Source organism: Falco naumanni, chromosome Z, assembly GCF_017639655.2.
Source record: "Falco naumanni isolate bFalNau1 chromosome Z, bFalNau1.pat, whole genome shotgun sequence".
NCBI classification, from domain to species: Eukaryota; Metazoa; Chordata; class Aves; order Falconiformes; family Falconidae; genus Falco; species Falco naumanni.
This window is the reverse complement of record NC_054080.1, coordinates 29,784,762-29,805,375: the sequence shown is the minus strand read 5'-3', so window position 1 is coordinate 29,805,375 and position 20,614 is coordinate 29,784,762.

The following is a 20,614-nucleotide window of genomic DNA, read 5'->3' as shown; positions in this document are numbered from 1 at the left end:
TAGACACTTTTTACAGAAGAGAAAACAGCAAGCTGTAATCATTTAGTGAGCATTAGTATTCTGCCTGTACTTACTACAATTTCTTCTGCTTTGAAATATTCGAGATCTATGGACCAAAAAGGATGTTGGTTAATAGGTATTGACTTCCAATACGACACAGACAGGCAGTTCTCTTTTATGACAAAAAATAACTGTTCAGGAACTAGGCCATGGGTAAACTACAAATTAGAGTGGGTTGTTGGGTTTCAAGTAAAGTTAATGGACCATTATGGAAGATTAAAATCCTCTTTAAAGTATACTTGTATTGTCCAATATATATAGTACTACTATAGGTTTTAGTACTGTTATCGGTCTGTTCTTGGAGTGTGAAAACACACAAGAAATGTGTAGTTAATTGCCTTGTTTGTATGCATTTTTGTCTATAGTTTCCTATTAACTTTCTTTGGTGGGCAAATGTTTAGGGAACTACTCTGCAGAAATTATGTGGTTTATTTTTCTTCTTGATTTTAAGCTATTGCTCAAATGATAAATCCAGGAGGCACACCCAGGCATGCTCAAGCAATCATCCAGAAAAGTTTACCCAGTGCTCAGTTTAGTCTCCGTGCTGTATTTTGTGTCACTCACTGCAGTTTTACTCCTGGTTGAGGTAATATTAGTATGTCAGAGAAAGTTTAGTTTTTTATTTCCTTGACCAATGATAATGTTTTTCTGCAAATGGTTGTGGTGTCCTTTATTTCCTTGTTTTACCTCTGGATATAATTCTGTCCTAAATTACACTGAAGGTGGAAAAAGCATAATTGCAGATTTAATTTCAGCTTTTATGACTTTGTTAGTTCACTATGGCCTATGATGAACTGTGTATCTTTCCATAGAAGTCTCCATTCTATTTCTTTATCATTTTCATTCCTCTCCTTAAAAGAAATGATGCAAAGATACAAGAGTTTGTGATGAATTAACTGCATAATTATAACCTAGATAAGTATGACTGATTTTAGCTAGGTGATTCTCATTGAAAGTGTAACAACCATTTATGTAATGGTAAACAATAGTAGATGATGACTCAGATGGAGTACCAAGTAGTTTGGTTTAATATGTATATTGTCCAGTGAAAAAAATGAGTAAGTTCTATTTATCCAACCTTGATTTTTAATATCTTTCTGAACAAAAAAACAACCTTGAAATCTGATGCATTGGCAGTATTGAGTAACATTGCTTACAAATTTTTAAGTATTTCAGTTGTCCTCAAACTGGACAGTTATAGTTGATTCTTCTTTCCATCCTCAATCTAAGCCTGTGAATCCTTCCCTTCCTACTTCTTGAACTGTGAAAAGATTATTGTCTGTGTTCTCATAACCCAATCGTAACACCTGCAGATCTGTACTGGATGTGTTATAATTAGCAGGAATCACACAATAGGGTTTTTCCAGTTACCTGTAGTTATCATGAAAGATTTTTCTTTATAGAATCATAGAATCATTTAGGTTGGAAAAGATCTTTAAGATCATCGAGTCTGACTGTTAACCTAGAACTACCAAGTCCACCAGGTCCCTAAGCACTACCTCTGTAGCACATCAGAGATTTACGGCAGTTGGCAACTGAACGTCAGCTCCGTGAGGCAGTACTCTAGGATGGTTAAAAGGTAAAATGTATTTGGCACCTCTTGTTCACTTTAGAAGAGCTGTATTCATCACTAGAATGTAAGGATGAGTGGCACTTTGTATCCTGGGCTGAAATAAGGATAGCTCAAGTTTTCCCCACAAGTGGGGTATGGTATCAGCAACTCAAGGGAAAGAGGTGCTTCTCTCTCTCACTACTAGGTTTTTGTGTTTCTTGGTTCACCTGATGTGATATTGAAGATTTATTTTAGTTATGAACACTGACACAGGATTTTAATTGTTTGCTTCCTACACCTGCAACAGTCACAGTGTTGTGAAATGCTCTTCCCACAGGTCAGGCTAGTAAGGATTTTCATTTGTTTTTCTTTGTTTTGTTTTTTCTCCATCTTTTTTCCTGTAGCACAGGGCATGTTAAGATCAGCTGAGTGTATCTCACCTGGACATATATCTCTCAACCTTTGCAAGAGCTCTTGTTACTGTTAGTGCTTTAACTCTCCCTTTTCCTTTGCCTGTTGAGGAACAAGATTTTACTAGGCTACAGAAATTCAGTCCATAGAGTTTAAGAGGAAAGTAACTGAGAGGAGCCTGAAATATCAAGGTGAGTTATTTCTATTCACTTTTGAATTTTAATCCTCTGAAACATCTGAAAATATCTCTCACCCTATGAAGATTGATAGACCATCCTTTTAGCTTTGGTTCATTTCTTTGCTTTTTCTACCCATTCTCTGGTTTTTGCTTTCTCTTAGTAGTGTCTGTTTTGTACAGCTCATTGTTGCATTAATGGTTGGGTTTTTCCTTTAAAAATCAATATATTTGCTGTGTTGTTGTGCTTCAAAATAACTTCCTTCTGAGCAGCTAGGAAGGAGATCTGAGTGATTTTAATTCTGTCTCAGACATCAGAGTAGCGGTTTCAGCCAGTCTTAGTCCCTAAAGAGACAGTTTTAGAGAAGTTCCACCACTGGTAAAGCACAGATATATGAGGCTCAACTAACAGCTGTGTACACATTTATTTATTTGAGAGAAATGCAGCTGAACATTCTACACCTGCACCTAAATGAAGACTGATGTCGTTCTTCTCTACGAGTGCCTCAAAGCAGGTATCTCCATGTAGACTACCACAAGGGAGACAGACAGACAGTCATACTGAGACACTCCTTGATGTGAGGTGGCTGTTGAGCTGCTATGAGTGAAGTTGTTGGACTCCTGTACTCCATCCATAGTGACTGTGAAGTAATGCCTCACACTGCAAACCTCACATCAGTACGGGGCATGCCAGCTGGAGCAACTGAAACATGAAAAAGTGGGAAGAAAAGCAGACATTTTTTTCAGTGACTTCTACACAGGAGAGGATAGACATAGGTGGGAGTAGGATCTTCAGATTTCTCCATCACAATACGCCTTGCTTCCTGCTGCTTAGTTAACCAGGACCTAACCAGAAAATTCAGCTTTGCCTATTCAGCCAAGAAGGCCTGAGCCAGCTTTTCTCCACAAGAAAGCTTGGGCAGAATGCAGAACACATGGAAAGATTGAAATCCAATAACAGAAACAATGCTTTCAAGATTCTGGAAAGAGGGTGCAACAGTGCAAAGAAAGTAGTGCAAGTGAGAAGTGAGGAAAAATGCATATGGGCTTTCACTTACAGGTGCATTTTTTACATGGGGGCATCTGGTTCCAAGAACCTAACTCTAACTTCCAGGTATCCAAATGATGACCATCACTCATGATTTTTTTAAAATAATTCCCACACAAGTAGAATTCTTCTGTAATTTACTACTATCAAAAAATAAAACATAAAGATTAAAAAGGCCAATTCTGACTCTTGAACAGCCAGGGGTAACAGCATTTTCTGTACCTGACATCTGTATCCTGGTACCACATTATGAGATAGGATGCTTTGATGAGAGGGTTACGTGATGGGGATGGGCAGTTGTACCTCATGATGTGAGCTTACCCCTCATGACTTCCCCTGATGAGGGGAAACCCGTATCTCAGGCCTCCATCACTACTGTGTCAATGTTCTTCACCATGACCGTACCGTGATGGTGGTGAGGATGGTTTGCACAGCCGTTAACATGACAGCAAGGCAGTTGAAGATATTTGATGAAGCCAACAGGTTTAAAGCTTCCAGTGAAACTGCACCTGTACTAGCAATCATTTGACTGCAGGGTGCTTAAGTACAAAAAGGAAAAATTTGCTTTGCTTGAGGAAAACTTACAGGGTCAGAAACAGGAGGTGAAAATGAAAGAGTGAAGGAGGGAAAGAATGTTGTGGTCAGTGTGGGACAGCTAACAGAGGAGCAGGATGTTGAAGAAACCATGACAGAACTACAGACAATTCCTCCTTGAAGTCTGAATTATTGTTCAGCAAAACGTATTTCATGTGCTACATACTTTGTCATTATTTTTACAATGTGAGACACATGCATAGAATTATGAGAAGGAGTTTCCTCTCAACTTTAACTTGGTTGCCATCCTGATACTTTAATCTACATTTAAAAGCAAATTCTTTTTCTTAGACTCTATTTCTAACACCACCAAATAATACAAACTCAGAAAAAATTCCATTGGTCATTAATGCTGTTGCCTTCAAAAAAGAATATCTGTGTTCTCATTAATACATGTAGGCACTTCAGTTAATCATAGCACTACAGAACAGAATCATGGAACTTTTGGAAAAGACCCTTAAGATCATCAAGTCCAACCATTAACACTGCCAAGTCTATCACTAAATCATGTCCCTAAGTGCCACATCTACATGTCTTTTAAATACCTCCAGGGATGGTGGCTCAAACACTTCCCTGGGTAGCCTGTTCCAATGCTTGACAGCCCTTTTCATGAAGAAATTTTTCCTAATTGTCAATCTAAACCTCCCCTGGTGTAACTTGAGGATGTTTCTTCTTGTCCTATCACTTGTTACCTGGAAAAGGAGACAGACACCCACTTCAATACAACTTCCTTTCACGTAGCTGTAAGAGAGCAATAAGGTCTCCCCTGAGACTCCTTTTCTCCAAACTAAACAACCCTAGTTACCTCAAGTATTCCTCACAGGACTTGCTCTCTAGACCCTTCACCATCTTCACTGCTCTTCCTTCAGTGTGCTCCAGCACCTCAGTGTCTTGTCACTACACTGTTCTTGCAGCAAGTGGCCCAAAACCAAACACAATATCCGAGGTGCAGCCCCATCAGTGCCCAGTACAAGGTGATGTATCTTCCCCTGTCCTGCTGGCCACACTATTTCTAATGCAGGCCAGGATGCTGTTGGCCTTCTTGGCCACCTGGGCACACTGCTGGCTCATGGTCAGACGACTGTCAACCAGCATCCTAAGGTCCTTTTCTGACAGGCAATTTCCAACACCCCCCCCCCCCCCCAAACCACCCCCCCCCATTTTTTTTTTTAAATCTGTTGCTGCTGAACTCTTTTTATTCCTTGCATTGACCTACTATTTCTGACCTTTCAAGCAGTCTGTAAATCAATTTGTGGAGCCCCGCTGACTGTCTGAAAAGCATCTGCAAAGCCTCCAAATGTAACTTTTAATGATGCACACAACTCTAATTTCCAGTAGTCCTTGTACTGTAAAGCAAAGGGTCACCTCAAGGGCATTGCATACAAACATCTTATAGGAACACCTATATAAAAATATGGTTTTAGGTACATATGCAGACAGGAAGCCTGGTACTCTTATGCAAATAACTACTATTGTTTTCTGGTCAAAACTACTGCCTACGGGTAAGGCCTCTGGCCCATCAGTTTCTACTGAACTGTGCACTCACATTAGAGGGCAGAAATTACTACTTAGAAGCAGAGATGCTCATGATCCCTTGGAAACAGAAATTCAGACATGAAGGCCTCTGGCACGCTGCCCATTAGTACCTCATTCAGCATTTTCTGCATTCAGCTAAATAGCCAGTAGTAAAGTCAAATTTTATTCCAAATTCTCCAAAGAACTGCAGTGCTTCAAGGAAGTCTTTTCCAATGCTTAGTTATTCTCTGTGTTTAGTAACTGAGCTTTATGATCGTTCTGTCAAAAATGAATGCAGACTTGCTCAAATGGAAACATAGTATCCCTTTTTTGTGCTGATACAAAAACTGTTTTGACTTTGTGACTCAAAGTACGTGCTCAATCCCCTGGCTTTGGTGGGATCACTATGGGTGTTTCGAGTTACTTTTACTTGGATAATCTTGTAGTCTACAATCTGTATCAAAATATGACTAAATTCATTCACGTCTACAGCCAGCAAGTCAGTGGCTTTATAATGATGGAGTATTTTAGAACACTGATGATTTCACTATATTCAGAGACCATAAATTTTCTGTCAACATTAGAAGTTAGTCACACATGAAGGAGACTCACTAATACTGAGACTTTATACATTCATTGATTCAGTATCTCCTTTTGCACATGTCTCTATAGACAACATTGTCTAGGTCATAAAGCCCCTGATATCTATTGTGTTATTTTGACTTACACTTGGGAGCGAAACATAATCAATAAACATGTTTTATCCCAAGTTATTTTTAGAACTTTAAACCACCTTTTTTAGAAATAAAATGTTCCAATGAGCCTTTTAATATCATGAGAGTGAAAATATAGTTTTAATCAAAGACAACTGGAAAAGAAAATTGTCTGAGAAATACCAAAGATATATTACCTATGAAATATTATTTTTGCCTTTTTTTGGGGAAAAAAAAAAAAAAAAGGTATAATGAGTGCTCTTGCCCACCTAGGAGAGAAAGAAAGTTACAAGCAGGAGGATGGAACTGCTCTGCCTGAACAAATGTGGTCTTTAAATGTGAATCTTGGTTTACAGCTGGAAAGGACAGATCCACAAATGATTTTGAACAAAACCAGCATTTTAACATAAGGAATTGAACTAATTTAGATCAGTTACAGAAATGGCCAGCTTTACTTCACTAGGCTGATACCAGGTATAACTTGGCCACTGCAAGGAAGGAGTCCAAAGACTTTTTGTTTCCTCCTTTATTGCTGCTACCTTGGTTTTACATGTAAACAGCCCTCCTCGGCATTGTCTCAGCTTCCTTTCTGGTGAGAAGCATTTTTCTCTGTTAAATACATGCATGTATTCTTTACCTTGAGGTTCTGGCTTGTGAATTGAGCACATGCATACTGTAAGAATATACGCAGGCAGTATGCTGTTTATTGCTTCAAGCAAGTTGAATTGTTTCACTAGAATAAGAGATTATTATTAAGGTCTTTGTGCACATAGAATAATATTTCCTAGGTTTCCCTGCGTGATAGGCCAAATAAAAGTAGTACAGAGAGCCTGTGTGTCTTGGTTTTCCCCCTTTTGCAGCTTATTGGGTAATTTTCTGCCTTACTCTTCTGTGTGTCTGACTACAATCAACACTGATAGTAATGGGTATATGTGGCATTCAGTTTTTCTAGTAGTTGGGTAGCTTAGCTGTTGTACCACCACCGCCTACAAATGCCAGCTTGGCCATTTTGTACAAATGTAGAAAATCATCAGTAAAAAACCAACCAAACAAAACCCCAACAAGCAAGAACTTGTGTAGTTTTTAAAGGTTTCAGCTAGTTTTGTGTCATAAAATATGTTTAGCTCTAGAGCAAGATCCTCCAGATGTGGAAGCAAATAAAGAACAGGAAAAAAACAACAAAACATCCTCACAAAAGAGGCAACTAACAGGACATTTTTGCCACCACCTCAGAAAATGTTGAAGTCAGGTGATGTGGTGGCATTTACAGCTTTGAAAAATAACATAGAAATTGTTTGGAAGAGCAGAAATGCTCCTTTTGGATGAGAGGTTTGGAACAGGTGACTTGAAGAATAATATATAACATTTCTTGTTCAAGGTTAGGTGGCTGAAATTGGAGGCTGAATAATAATCCAAGCTTTCTGATATGTCCCCTTGAATTGCAAATCCGCAGCCTTTTGGAGCTACCTAATTTGATCAGAACACTGTAATTTCCACGGCCTTAAATTTATTCTATAGAGCTTGGGAGGCAAATATTCTATAAATTTTGACTGTTCAGCATGTTTTTACAGTAGTGTCTGAATAAGTAATTACTGTGTTCTCAGACGTGCAGTAAAATGTCATTTGAGAGTCACTGTCAGTTATGTGTGTATAGCTCATCTAGAACTACGTGTTACCAACCCACCCCCTGTATGATACCTGCTTTACAGTCTTAAATAAGTACATAGCTCTTACACGTTAACTTTTTGGTGCCAACTCTATGATGTGTTCAGTCTTCAAAAAGAAGGGATATAAAATCAGCTATCTCTGATCATTGAAAAGAACATTCTTGCATAGGATAACCAGCTGTCACTCTGCCCCTGTAATTTTAGGTAGACACACTGTTCCCACTCCTTAAATCCTTGTCTGAATATTAGCTATAACAATTCATAAGCAGTAATCTCTGTAAAGTCAGCATTGATACAGAAGCTTTGGGTGTTCATTCTGTCAGATGGAACCATTATTTCTTGCATTTGCTTTTTGATTTTTGGACTGAGTCAAACTCTTGGCTTCCTCAACTCAGCTTTCTATGTCTTGTCACCTTTTAGTACAGAATAATTCACTGCAGGTGTACGTGAGCCAATCTTTCAACATCTTAATAACATAAATTAATGTCCTTCTCAAGAGTCAATCAATTGACCTCTATCCCACTAACTGGAAAAAAAAAAGTTAAGATCAAAGGTTTGATGCATGGGTGTATTACACACCTACCTGAAATGTTCCTTTGTAAGAGTACTATGAATCAATTTGATCAATATTTTCATCAGTTAAAAGTTAATTCAAAAGCCTGAACAAGAGCAGTGGTCACTGGCTCCATTTACCATTACTGTTACTGTTTAATATTATTTACTCTATACACAAAGACCACCCAGATCATATTTGCTATAAGGCAGAGTGCTGAGCTAAGCAGGGAAAGAATGCATGAACATCAGAAACAAGACAAATCTATGGCCATTTTGTCAGTTATGGATATCCTCATTGTTGCTTTGCCCAAAGGCTTCTTTGTTCTGCGTGGCTGCTTAGCAGAGTGTGAAGGCAGGCAAACAATCACATGCAACACATGAAAAAATGTTCCTGACACCAGGGTATTAATTATTGGTGAGGTGACCAGCCTTATTGGTGACCTGCTTTGTACATTTAGAAAAGCCTTTTTTTTTTTGACATTACTAGCAACTGATTCTAAGGGGTTTAAATTCTGTTCATACTGATACATGAAGAGGAAAAAAACTACTAAACTGTTAACACCTATTATGGTCTAAAAATGCCTTAAAGAGAGGGCATGAGACCTAAAGCAAAACAGGGTCTCCACCTACAAGAAAGCAGTTGTTGGAAAGTGGCTTGTGATCCAGAAGCACCCTTAAATGGGATTCTCAGTTTGAGGCCACCACCAGGCAATCAAAAAGGGGTGCAGTAAAGTAAGGTTTCCAATAAACTGCCATATCTGTTTAAATCTGTAGCAAAGCAGCTAAAAAAAAATGAGGAAAATCTTCCCACAAATCTATAACAAATCTTTTTTTCTGGAAGTGAGACTACTGTAGCCAAAAATGGTTTCAGCTAATGAGATGGTATTTATAAGTGTGGAGAATTTCAATGAAGCCTGGTTTATTTCATCATTTCTGGCTTCCCTTAGGTAGATTGCATTTCAGTGAGAGCCCACCTCAGGGGTGAGCAAAATATTGATGAGGAATGAGTCCTGCTACTGAGCTCCTCCTTTAGGTGCTATTTCTGTCTGGACTGTTCTTTTTTTGCCCTCAGAAAGTGTTCTAGTCCACATGTGGTTTGATATCAGTATCAAAAATGCCTCTTGGCTACACATTTTGCTGTTTCAACAAAAGTGGTTTCAAGCGAAGTGATACAGTGTCTTTGATACAGTTGTGTGTTGTGCTGTTGCACCTCTCAATCTATCACTTAATTTAAAATTTGAACACTAATTAAAAAATAGTCATAGTGTCTTAGAAATATAGGTCTGAAAGAGATGAGGAGGGAGAGAGAAATAAATAACCTAATATGCAGAGCAGCATGCTCACTTGATGAGTTGTTGAGGAGATAGTGTCTAAATGACATCTGTTGCTCAATAAAATCTATACAATCATGGCAACAGAAATCAAAGAAAGTTTAATTCAGTGCTCTTGGAAGGTTTTAATTGTAATTCTTTTCATTATATAACCAAGGCAATTTTATGTAGGTTTGAACAGACTTCTTACAGCCTTTCCAGTTTTCATATCTGCTTGTTAGATAGAAACATCAGTTTCTTGAGGTGGTAAGTAAAATGGGTGATGATTTGCTGTAGGTTTGACACACTTACTAACTCAGTTTGTGAACAGTCTTAGGTTTTTATTGTAAGGTTCTTTTATCAGATTTAGAAGCAGTCAAGACCTAGATGAGCAGGTAGTTTTCAGGAAGGCTAGATATGTCGTTTGACTGCCTGCTTATTAGCTGTTCAGCAATTAGTGGACCAAAATAAATAGGCAAATGTCAATGGGGTAGGGAGATGCAAGTATTTCTGCCATTCATTGTCATAGCATCAGTATCTCCCCCCTTTCCCCAATTCTTCTAACAGAGCTTTGACAATTTTTCTGGAAATCAGCAGAAATAGAGAACACTGCATATTATAGAACACAAAGAACAATGTTCACAGTTCTGCTATTTCTATAAAAGAATCCATTTTAGGTTCTTAAATATTTGTTCATGGGACTTAAAAAAGTGCTCATGGAAAGCATGTGAGAGAATTAAGAAGGCTTAAATTGCACGGCTACATTATTCCGCTTTAAATCACCTGGGCCTATAAGCCATAAATGACAGTGAAATGAGATTATTTATTCACAATAATATGTTATTTTAATAACATAATAATTTTATAAAATAATAATTATTTATAAACAATACAGATGTATAAATTTATAATTTGTATTTTAAAATGCATAATAAAATTAATAAATAAAGCGTGTAAATCATATAGATATTATAAATGTAAAGATAAAATACAGATAAATTAACACTTAACTAATAATGTAATAATTTTAAATGCTAAACATCAATTTCCTACCTTTCTTTCTTATTAATATTCTAATATTGGTGTACTTGGTCCTATTCTTCATCACTGAAGTGCTATAGGTCCTTTTCTGCTATGTAGTAAACAGAAGTAAAGAAAGTAATTTTCCATGTTTGTTAAATGAAACATGAATAAATTACCACCAAGGCCCTTAACAACATCATTGAGGTAACAATGAAGGTCCTTATAAAATGTATAGTTTGGGTATGTAACTTCAGTGTAACCTTCTCACATATGCAGTGTTACCTCCTCTTTGTCTGGTCCATGCCAGGATTCAAAGGAAGCCTAATACCAGCCTAAAACTAGTCTGACTCAATCCATTTTCTGAGGAAAATACTCAACCCTGCAAGTTTTTATTCTCAAGCCTTGGAATATCTGAAGAGAACTAAAGCAAATTCCCTTATGAATTACAAAACCAACACACACTAAATTCAAGAAAATATTGTGGAAACAGTCTGTAGTATTAATCAAAACTCATCTTGCAGAAAAGCAAAGGCTGGCAAGAAACTATTTTCAGAATTCACCAGTTACCCAAAATTCCCAAGGTGTTTTGCCATGGTGCATATATTCCATACTAACTTCTAAAAAACATGTAGTGCCCATGAAAAATGTGTTTGCATATGATAATTAATTACTTTCACAAAGCAGATAACTACCTTACAAAGGTGTTGGAAAGCAGAAAAATATGCTGAGCCAACACATATTATTTTCCATTAAAAAAGATGTTGCAGTGATAAGTGAGTTTAAATATTCAAAAGGTAAAGGATAAATACAGTTACAGATTGGCATGCAAGCAATATCTTCGCATATACATGTTTATTTCTAAGAGATTTTGGCCAGGCTTTGAGCAGCTTATACTGCCAATGACTGGCAATATGAAATGTTAGGATTTCCCCATCACAAGGTTTAAGGCACTGAAAGGCTAGATACATAATTACATGAGGAAAAATATCACTTTGTAGGAACATGCACCTGTATTTGACTGCTTGACTGCATCTGTAGCCATTTCTTGGTTTTGGCAGTCTGAAAAACCTCACAGCTGCCCTTTGTTCTGGGTTTCCGTATCGGTTTCCCAGACTTGCAGGACACAACCAGTGTTCAAATTATCTGAGAGACAAGTTTAAAAATAGTGTAAATATTCATACTTAGAGCACTATTTCAAAGTCTTTTAGCTTGAATAAAAGACCATTCTAGAACAAATAATGCATAAATGGATTAGTTACTACGTTAAACCTTTCCCACTAGCTGTCAGCAGTTTTTCAAACTGGGCTGCTCAAAATGATCTGTTTTTAAAACTGGAGCATGTTTTCTTCCTGTATTCTTTAGAAAAAGAATAAAAGGGCTTTACTGTTCATTCTGCAGTATGACGTAGACATCTTTAAACTAAAAACAAGTATTGGAAAGCATTTCAATCCCTTTCAGAAAGCTGTGGCTTCTTTTATTTATGATCGTTGGGTGGGAACTGTTTTGCAGCCTGTTAGTGGTTTCAGTGCTACCAGATCAGTAACACACAGGGTCCTGTTTGTGAGTGAAATTGTTTGGCTTGCTTTTGTTACGACTTCTGTATATAGTGATTTTGTGCTATACTGATATAAATAGCTGTGTTTCCACATTTAGTACAGTTAGGCATTAAAGTATGGGGGGAAAAAATGAAAAGATTGCTATAATATTTTGTACTAAGTTCCTTTGTGTCAGTAAATGGGACCAACAAGCCAGACAACAGAGATGGGCACGGTTATAATAGGCTGCCATTCTTTCCCCAAAGACTTCAATAAAATGGGCATGTGCATTTGATCATATGAAGGAGGTAAAATGATGTATTAGGAAATTCATTGCATGAGCTTTAGGTAAAGTGCTGAAAATACATCTGCTCTTCTGCTAATATTGGCCTATAAAAGTGCACTGGAGTTTTCTGGCAGGGACTAAAGCATTTTTGCCACATGGTAAGTAGTGCTTGATCATATAATAAGTTACATCATACAGCTGAAGAAGTTTGGCTTGCTTAGCCTAGTCTCAACTCTGTCTATGGCAAATCCTCAACTTACTTTTCTATCCACAAAAAGTAACTATATTTTGACTAGAGCTGAAGCAAATGTACACTTTATCTTGAAATAATTTCAATTGGCTGTTTTCCAGGCTATATCTACTTTAGGATAAACAGATTGGTGTCCATTGTTGACAGCAACACTTTTCTAGTGTAAATACTAACATCATGAGGAAAAAAAAAAAGAATGTCGTCATAGCATGTGTTACAGTGCATGCCATTCAGCAGCTAGGGACAGTAAATGACCTTATCCCTGAATATCTTCCCTTTGAGTGAGCTAAACCTAACTAGAATAATCAACTTGTTCCATGTAGCTCAATTTGATGACCTGCAATTGACAGCCACACTTAGCAGCAGCAGTTAAAGAACTAATCACTCCTGGATAGAAATAAAACAGGTATGTTTAGTTCCGTCTTCAAGAAAAGCTCTGTTGAGCTGGTCCCTTCACCTCAGTATCCACCCCGTTCACCCAATATTGGCAAAATCATTGGGTGGTAGCAATGTTTATGCCCATCAGCTCACGTCTGCTGTCAGAAGGGTAGAGTACTTTGCTACAAGGAAGAACATGATTTCTATAAAAATGAGTGAACACAAAGAAAAGTGTCCTTTTTTAAAACACATTCTGGGTAGTTTGACTTTTGCGTGTTTGCTGTCATTCTGTGCAGGTTTCTTTTGATATTTGCATAATCATAACACCAGTATATTCTTGTATGCCTCTGGAATTCAGGCCCACAAGTCAGACAAGCTGACTTCCTTGCCAAGAACCGTTCGGTGACAATTTCCATCAGTTCAAATGGGAGCATTCAGCAGTAGGCAAAGTATTTTTATGCTGGGTTTTTTTGTATTTATGTTTTATTAGTTATTCCTTTCTATGCTTTTTCCTAATGAGAATTGCTACCATTTTCTGGTTCTGTTGACACCTTTGTCAGGTAACAGAACTGGAGGTTGAAGATTTACTTTAAGCAGCCAAGCATCCTGAAAGAAATTATTTGCTGTTTCAGTTCTGAAAAGAAATAGTTTTCAAATTGTGTTCTTCTGGCAGATATTCCCCAGGTGGTGTTGATCTTCTTAACATTCTTCTGGAGAGGAGGCAGTAATAATAACTACCAGAATCCTCCAAAGAATTGTAAGCTGCTACATCATTTAATAGGTACACCATGAGCAACTCTCAAGGCAAGCTAGTCTGAAAGCCCTTTTTATTAAATTTTCCGCAAAGATACAGAGGTGAAAAGCCTTACCCCAGTGAGTTTCCAGGTGATAAGCTGAGGTAATGTATCAATAAGGCAAGCAGAAAGCTGAAATGCTGTCAGGACACAGCCAGGAGACTAATTTTCAGGTTGTATTTTAGTGCACACGTGATGAAAGAGCACAGATGGTGGTGGTAGTGGGGATCATGAAGTAGCGGATGGTTGTATATATGCAGGTTTGGATCTTTGGAGGGTTAAGGTGTCTTACAGCTAAGGACAGTACTGACTTATCAAGACTGCCCACACTGCCCTCACAGAAAGTCAACCGCACAGTAAAACTGAAGGTTTGATAGAAAGAAAAAGTCTGACCTGTGGAGAACTATCAGGGAGACAGGGTATGAAGAATTCATGTTCTGGATCATTGAAACGCATTGAGGGCTCAGAGGAACGAGATTACAAGCAAAACTTCATCCAGAGAGGAGTTTCCAGCAACTAAGGAACAAAATAAGTGTATCAGCTCTTTCTCTAAAACAGAATGTTTAGAAAAATGCACGTGACTGTTTCTTGAGTGCTCAGCTTGGATAGCTCTGATTTTCACAGACAGAAAACAAGTTCCTAACTTCAGTGCCTGAATCATGGGTCACACATAAATCAAATTGTACATTTGAAGATATTTGCCCTGAGTGTTGCGTGCTTGCTGTGTGAGGAGTAGCTGGTTTTTGCACATAGCTTGGTGTAGTATTTCAGAATGACCAGGACAAGATCGAAGGTTTGAGACCTGGAGAAGGCTAAGAGGATGTGGGTTGTGAACTGCCAGCCTCCGCAGATTACCAAAGATACTCTGATACTGATTCGTAGTCTAGTGGGGGGTTGTCCCTTTCTTTCCTGGATTATTTGATCCAAAAGAGATAATATTTGTTTATCTTTCAGACTGTTCTTGCAGTTTTGCTTTTTGGGTAAGGGAGTAGAAATAAGATTCCACCAAGTAATAAGTGTGTGACCAGAGCCTGTACGAAGAAAAATTCAATACAAATTATCAGTTGGCTGTCATTTTGCAGTCATATCTGAGATTACAAGGATCGTCTCTGAAGTAATCAGAGCTTTGTACTGCTATATAGAGCTTTTCTAGGTAAGTCAGAATGTCATGATGGCATCGGCAAATTTCCAACTTTGGATCAACATCTGAAACAACAGAAAGATGGGGAACAAGAGTAAATGCCACTTTTTAGTTGTCCTATAGCCAACACATGGTGAGCTAATGTGTCAGTATGCATCCCAGCTGGCAAATAGCAGAAGACACCATTGATGTTATTACCTGTTGACAGCTTTAAGAGAAAGCCCTAACATGAATAACTGAGTAGATGTCACTCCCAGCGGGCCAAAGGTTGGGAAACGACTGCTCTACTGCAGTCCTTCCATGATAATCAATGTGACTTGTCAGGCTGGTTTCTGCTCTGATCTTCAAATTTGTTTCAATATTATTTTAGATGAAAAATAACATTTTGCATTTGTGTAATATCTTTTATGAGTACAGGGAATGCTTTTCTAATCAAAAGCCAAACTCTTACACGCCTACAAAGAGCTCAGTAATAAGAAATACACTTTTAATTTCATTTTGGTTTGCAAAATTTGATTCCTGAATGTACAGATTAAAACATAAAATCTCTGAAAAGAATGGTATTTTGAGGTGGCCAATTTTTGCAGTCAGCTTTATTAATTTCTGTTATTTTTTCAATGCTACTATGTTCAGAGAGGAGGACTAGATGTAAAGGAATGTTATACTTAATTGATAGTGATTGAGATCACTCTAAAACAAACTTTGTATCTCTCATCACACTGTATCATCTCAAAACCTAAATTCCTGTTTGATCCTTTTTGGACCTTTATTGTAGTTAGTAATGTTTGGATTGTGATGAACTTGCAGACAGATCCATACCATATCTCACCTTGAATGCAATAGTGAACCTGAACACTGAAGAATCTATCCTCACTGTTGCATAGTATTGCACTGTGACTTCACAGTGGTACTTTTGTACCACTGTATCAAGATCTAATGCTGTTTGCATGTCTAAATAAGCACACATAAGTCAGGTGATTGAGCACACATATACAGGCTAGGTTCTCTGCATCCATAGACCTTATATATTACAATCTTTCTCAGATATGCTTTGTCGTCAGCCTTGGCTCAAATGAGGAAATATATATCCAGTAAATTTAAATATAATAGGAAAAGGTTTGAAATTTTTTCAAGGTCCTGTTTAAATTCAATATGAAGGATCTTAGAGTTTTAATTTTATTTTAACCTGTTTAGCTGTCTCTAATATTGACTAAGGCTATAAAAATACAACAAAATCTCAGAGTAAATTACCTATGGAGAGCAATAAGTTTCACATAAACTAGAAGGGGAAAATCTCTTACTATTAGAGTAAATATTAGAGTAAATAGAGTACTATTAGGTACTGTTAGAACCAACTTATGTTGTATTTAGAAAAAAACTTTAATATAACTGACTTTCGTTTACTCTTATTCAACCCCAATTTTTAAGTTTCTTTGAGAATTGAGTTTGCCAAGTGTGACAGCACATTCCAAATTTAATATGGAGTTGGTGTGTGGGCACAATAAGCAGCAGTAGTCTTTAATCCAGATGAACTTGTTCCAGGGACTTACATAGCAATGGTTCAGTGCCTTGTTTTTAATGGGTCATTGATCAGAAGAGCAAAAGGAAGAAAAACTTGTGGGCAATTATAAAGACAGTTTTATAAATGAAGCAAAGCTGCACACACAAGAAATGTAAAATAAAGAATTTATTCATTACTTCATGTTGGCAGGTAAATGCTTAACCACTTCCTGGTAAGCAGGATCTCAGCCCATAGAATAACCCTTTGGTGAATTGAGTCAGCTGTGCTAGCTGTGTTGCCTCCCAGCTTCTTGTGCGCTCCCAGACTACTTGTTGGGTGAAGGAACTGGAAAAAGAGAAAACCTCATGTTGTACAAGAACTGATCAGCAATGGGCAGAACACTAGTGTGCTATCAACACTATTTTAGTCACAAATCCAAAGCACAGCACCATTTGAGCTGCTGTGAAGAAAATTAGTTCCATTGCAGGCAGATGGGGTACACCCCAGCATAGTCATTTTACATTTTGAAGGATTCAGAGAAGCATGGAAAAAGTACTTTTCACCATTAAGATGTTCAGTCCATCAACATACAGCACAGAATTATAAAAATGTTTGTTGCAAGCGGTCTCTAGTCTTCCATCTTACTGTGGGATTGTCACCAGCCTTTCATCAGGTCAGCCACATCTCTGACTAGCAAAGGCAGACGTCCAGTGACAGAACTTCTGTGACTGCCCTTGCAATCAGTTCCAGTCCTCTCCAACAGTGTAATGAGGAAAAATTTCCTAATATTCAAATCTGAACCTCATGACTGCAGCCTCTGCTGCATGTTATATTGTCTGGCACTATAGGGAAGCGTTTGGTCTCACTGTTTTTGTAACTACCCTTCTGATGTTTGTAATTGCTGTAAGATTGCATTTTGCCCAGCTTTTCACCACATTAAACAAATTCAACTTCCCCAGTTTCTACCAACCAGGACACATGATTTTGATCCCTGACAGTCTTGGACCGTGATGGGTACATCATTTTTTTCACATCCTACTCGAATTGGAAGTCCAAAACTGGACATTATGCCTGGTCCAGCCTCACCAGTGCTAGGCAGAGAAAAGCAATGACTTTCCTCAGTGTACTGGCTGTGCTTCTCCCAGCATAAGCCCATATGTGTTTTGCTTTATTCAAAGACCGAGTACGTCAGTGGTTCGTATTCAGGTTAGTGTTCTCTGCAATACACAGGTGTCTGCTTAGTGAGGTGAGGTGTGATTCAACAAGAGCTGTTACTGAGTAATAATGCGGCTTTTCAGGATGCCCTCATTTGTACATGCAGTCATGCTGCTCTGGAAGTAAATGGGGGCCGAGAGCTGAGCGTCATGACAAAGCAGGCAGGGCCCATGAGCCACAGCGGTCTGGGCTGCCAGGTAAGTCAAGGTGGAACTGGTAAGGAAGGACATGGGTCAGGACATGGGCCTGGGTCTGGGTCAGTGGTGAAAATGCCCAGGCATGGGCAAAGCTACAATGTCAGCTCAGGCAGATAGCAAGTCAGCCTCAGCTCCAAAGCAGTACCCAAGGGAAGGAGGAGAGCATCTCCTTCAGGCTTCCACTCTTGCCTCCATTAAGGCGGGCTGAGGCTTCTGTCATATCAGAGCTGGCCTTGAGCGCCAAGAGCTAGGCTGACAAGGGTGGGGACATCTGCACCAAGTTGTGACACCTCCAGTCACTTCACCATTTAATAGTAACATCGAAAGAGAAGGAAAGCTTGGATACTACAAGAAAAATATTTTTCAGCTAATTGCTGACAGTTTTATTATTACTACTTTTGCTATTATTTTGGATATTTTATATGATTTATGTCTTTGTTAAATGTCTAAAACTCTACATAAAGTTACTGTCAAATGCATTTTGAAGGGCCCTAGATACAGCAGGATGAAATGAAATGAAATTCCTTGTTAAACTAGAAAACACCACCCTCAGTGCTGCCCTTGGGTTTTAGAGTTCCAGTGTAGGAGTAAATCTGTGCTCAGCCTTGGTCCTTATGTTCTCAAGAGACATTTAGAAATAGTTAAGTCTTTGTATCTCTTGGTCTGACATATTACAGCATTTAACTGTTTTCTTTGCCTAAAATTAAAAAAAAAATAAATAAAAGGAAACAAAAAACACTAAAGGGACTTCAGACTTAAATAAAGTATTTTCCAGGATTTATTTGCAATATTTTGATCTCAGTTTCTTTCCTTAAATTGTTCTTTTGCTTCCTGCAGAAAGATGTGATTTAGCCGTCCCAAAGATGGAAAATTAAAGGCGTATTTAAAGCAAACATTGCAGTAGTATTTACTGGATAGACCTTTACTTCAGATGCAGTCATATTACTATTACTGGAAACAAACTGAATTGCATATTTTATGAGACAAAGCAATGATCTCCAAAATTATTTGTATGTGTACCTGAAGCATTATACTGTTACCCTTTTTTGACTTATATAGTTTAGCCAAAGTTCAGAACCCTGCTGTTGCTTCCATTTGGAGGAGAAGATGGAGCAGGTAACATGTATATAACCTTGCTACTTACAATGGCTATGCTAAGTCTTCTTTCAGAGGAAAAGGGGCTTCTTTCAGAGAACAGGGACTTGTATTTTGGTTCGTCAGTGTCCTTCACCTAGCACTTGTCCTGGAGACTTTCTGTATTTTTCAGTCCTCATAGGACGTGACCAGTATTTGTTGTGTTACCTTCCTCCCTTCTTTCCCATCTGTACTGATTATTCTTTCTTTTCTTCCTGCTGTTGTACTCAAGGATTGTACTCTTCCAGCTTCAACTGAATGTCCTTTCAACTTGATTTAAATTAAAGTCAGTGACCAAATTTCTGCCTCAGTGAGGCTCAATGAGCTCATTATATAGGTTTCTCTATCCTGTTTGCTATAATGCTGGCTATTTGGGTAACTGTCAGTGCTATAATTCTGACAGTATAAAATTGAGCAAACTACATTCCTGTCTTTTGATGAAAGTTATTAAAATTCACTGCAGAAGAGGAGGCGTTATAAGTCATCACAGTGCGTTTAAATACTTGCCTTTGATGATAAAGTGGAAAAAAAGTTCAGCTGCTGTTTTTTGAATACTGTTTCCCATATATGATGTACAGTTGTTACAGTAGGTGTCTTGCAACTGGTTTTGCCTCCTTCAGAGACCTATGTACTACTTCACTCCTACCAAACTCTGCCAAGTGACAGCGAAGAATAGCAGCATCTCCCATAATAAGACTCGGTTTTCATTTGTTTATCCAGTACCAAATTTTAACAAAGAGGTGATATTTCATGTAGTAGCTGTCTGCTTAGGTTCAAGTCGACGTTTCAGGAGAAACCTAATTCCAACTGGATTTCCAAATTCAGGAAATTTTCAGAACAAGGTCTGGGACAGTGATGTTTTGTCCCTTCTTGCCATTATAATTTTATTTTATGTTATTTAGTTGAATAGCTTGAGGATAGCAGGCAATATTTTGAAGCAGGTGTTTCAAGTCTGAAGAAGCAAAAAGAACATTAGACTCACGGACATGCTTTTTGATAGCACTCTGAAAATTCATTTGAACTCATGCTGTTGTGAATCCTTTTGTTTAATTATCATTTTTTCATGTGACGTGAAAATCATGAAAAAACGTGTTGTGTTTCTAGAAGTGACAGAGTTATTAAGTACCAGAATTGAATGGACATCTTAACCCTCAGTTTGAACTAATGAGTGAATTTCTACAGAGCTACATAATTTAAAAATCATTAGGGTTGAAGAAAAGATCAGCTCAAAATGACCTGTATGCTATGAACAGGAGAGTCTCATGGAAGACAAAAAAATACTGATTTGAAATGTGAATTGAAGCTTCCAAGAAGTCAAGCACAGCTTTCTTATTATCTTGGAAAGTTACATAAACACTACAGAAAGTCCTATGGATTTACCAGCACTTTCAGTTGTATTCTTAGACTGTGACTCGGAACCCCATGGACAGGTTCTCCAACTATGGAATCAGAACTAAAATGCCTCCATTTGTGGGAAAACATTGGCTTATGCTGAGATGAGAAATATTATTATTCCCATTTCAGAGAGAAAGTATGTTCAGCGGACATAAAACATTATTG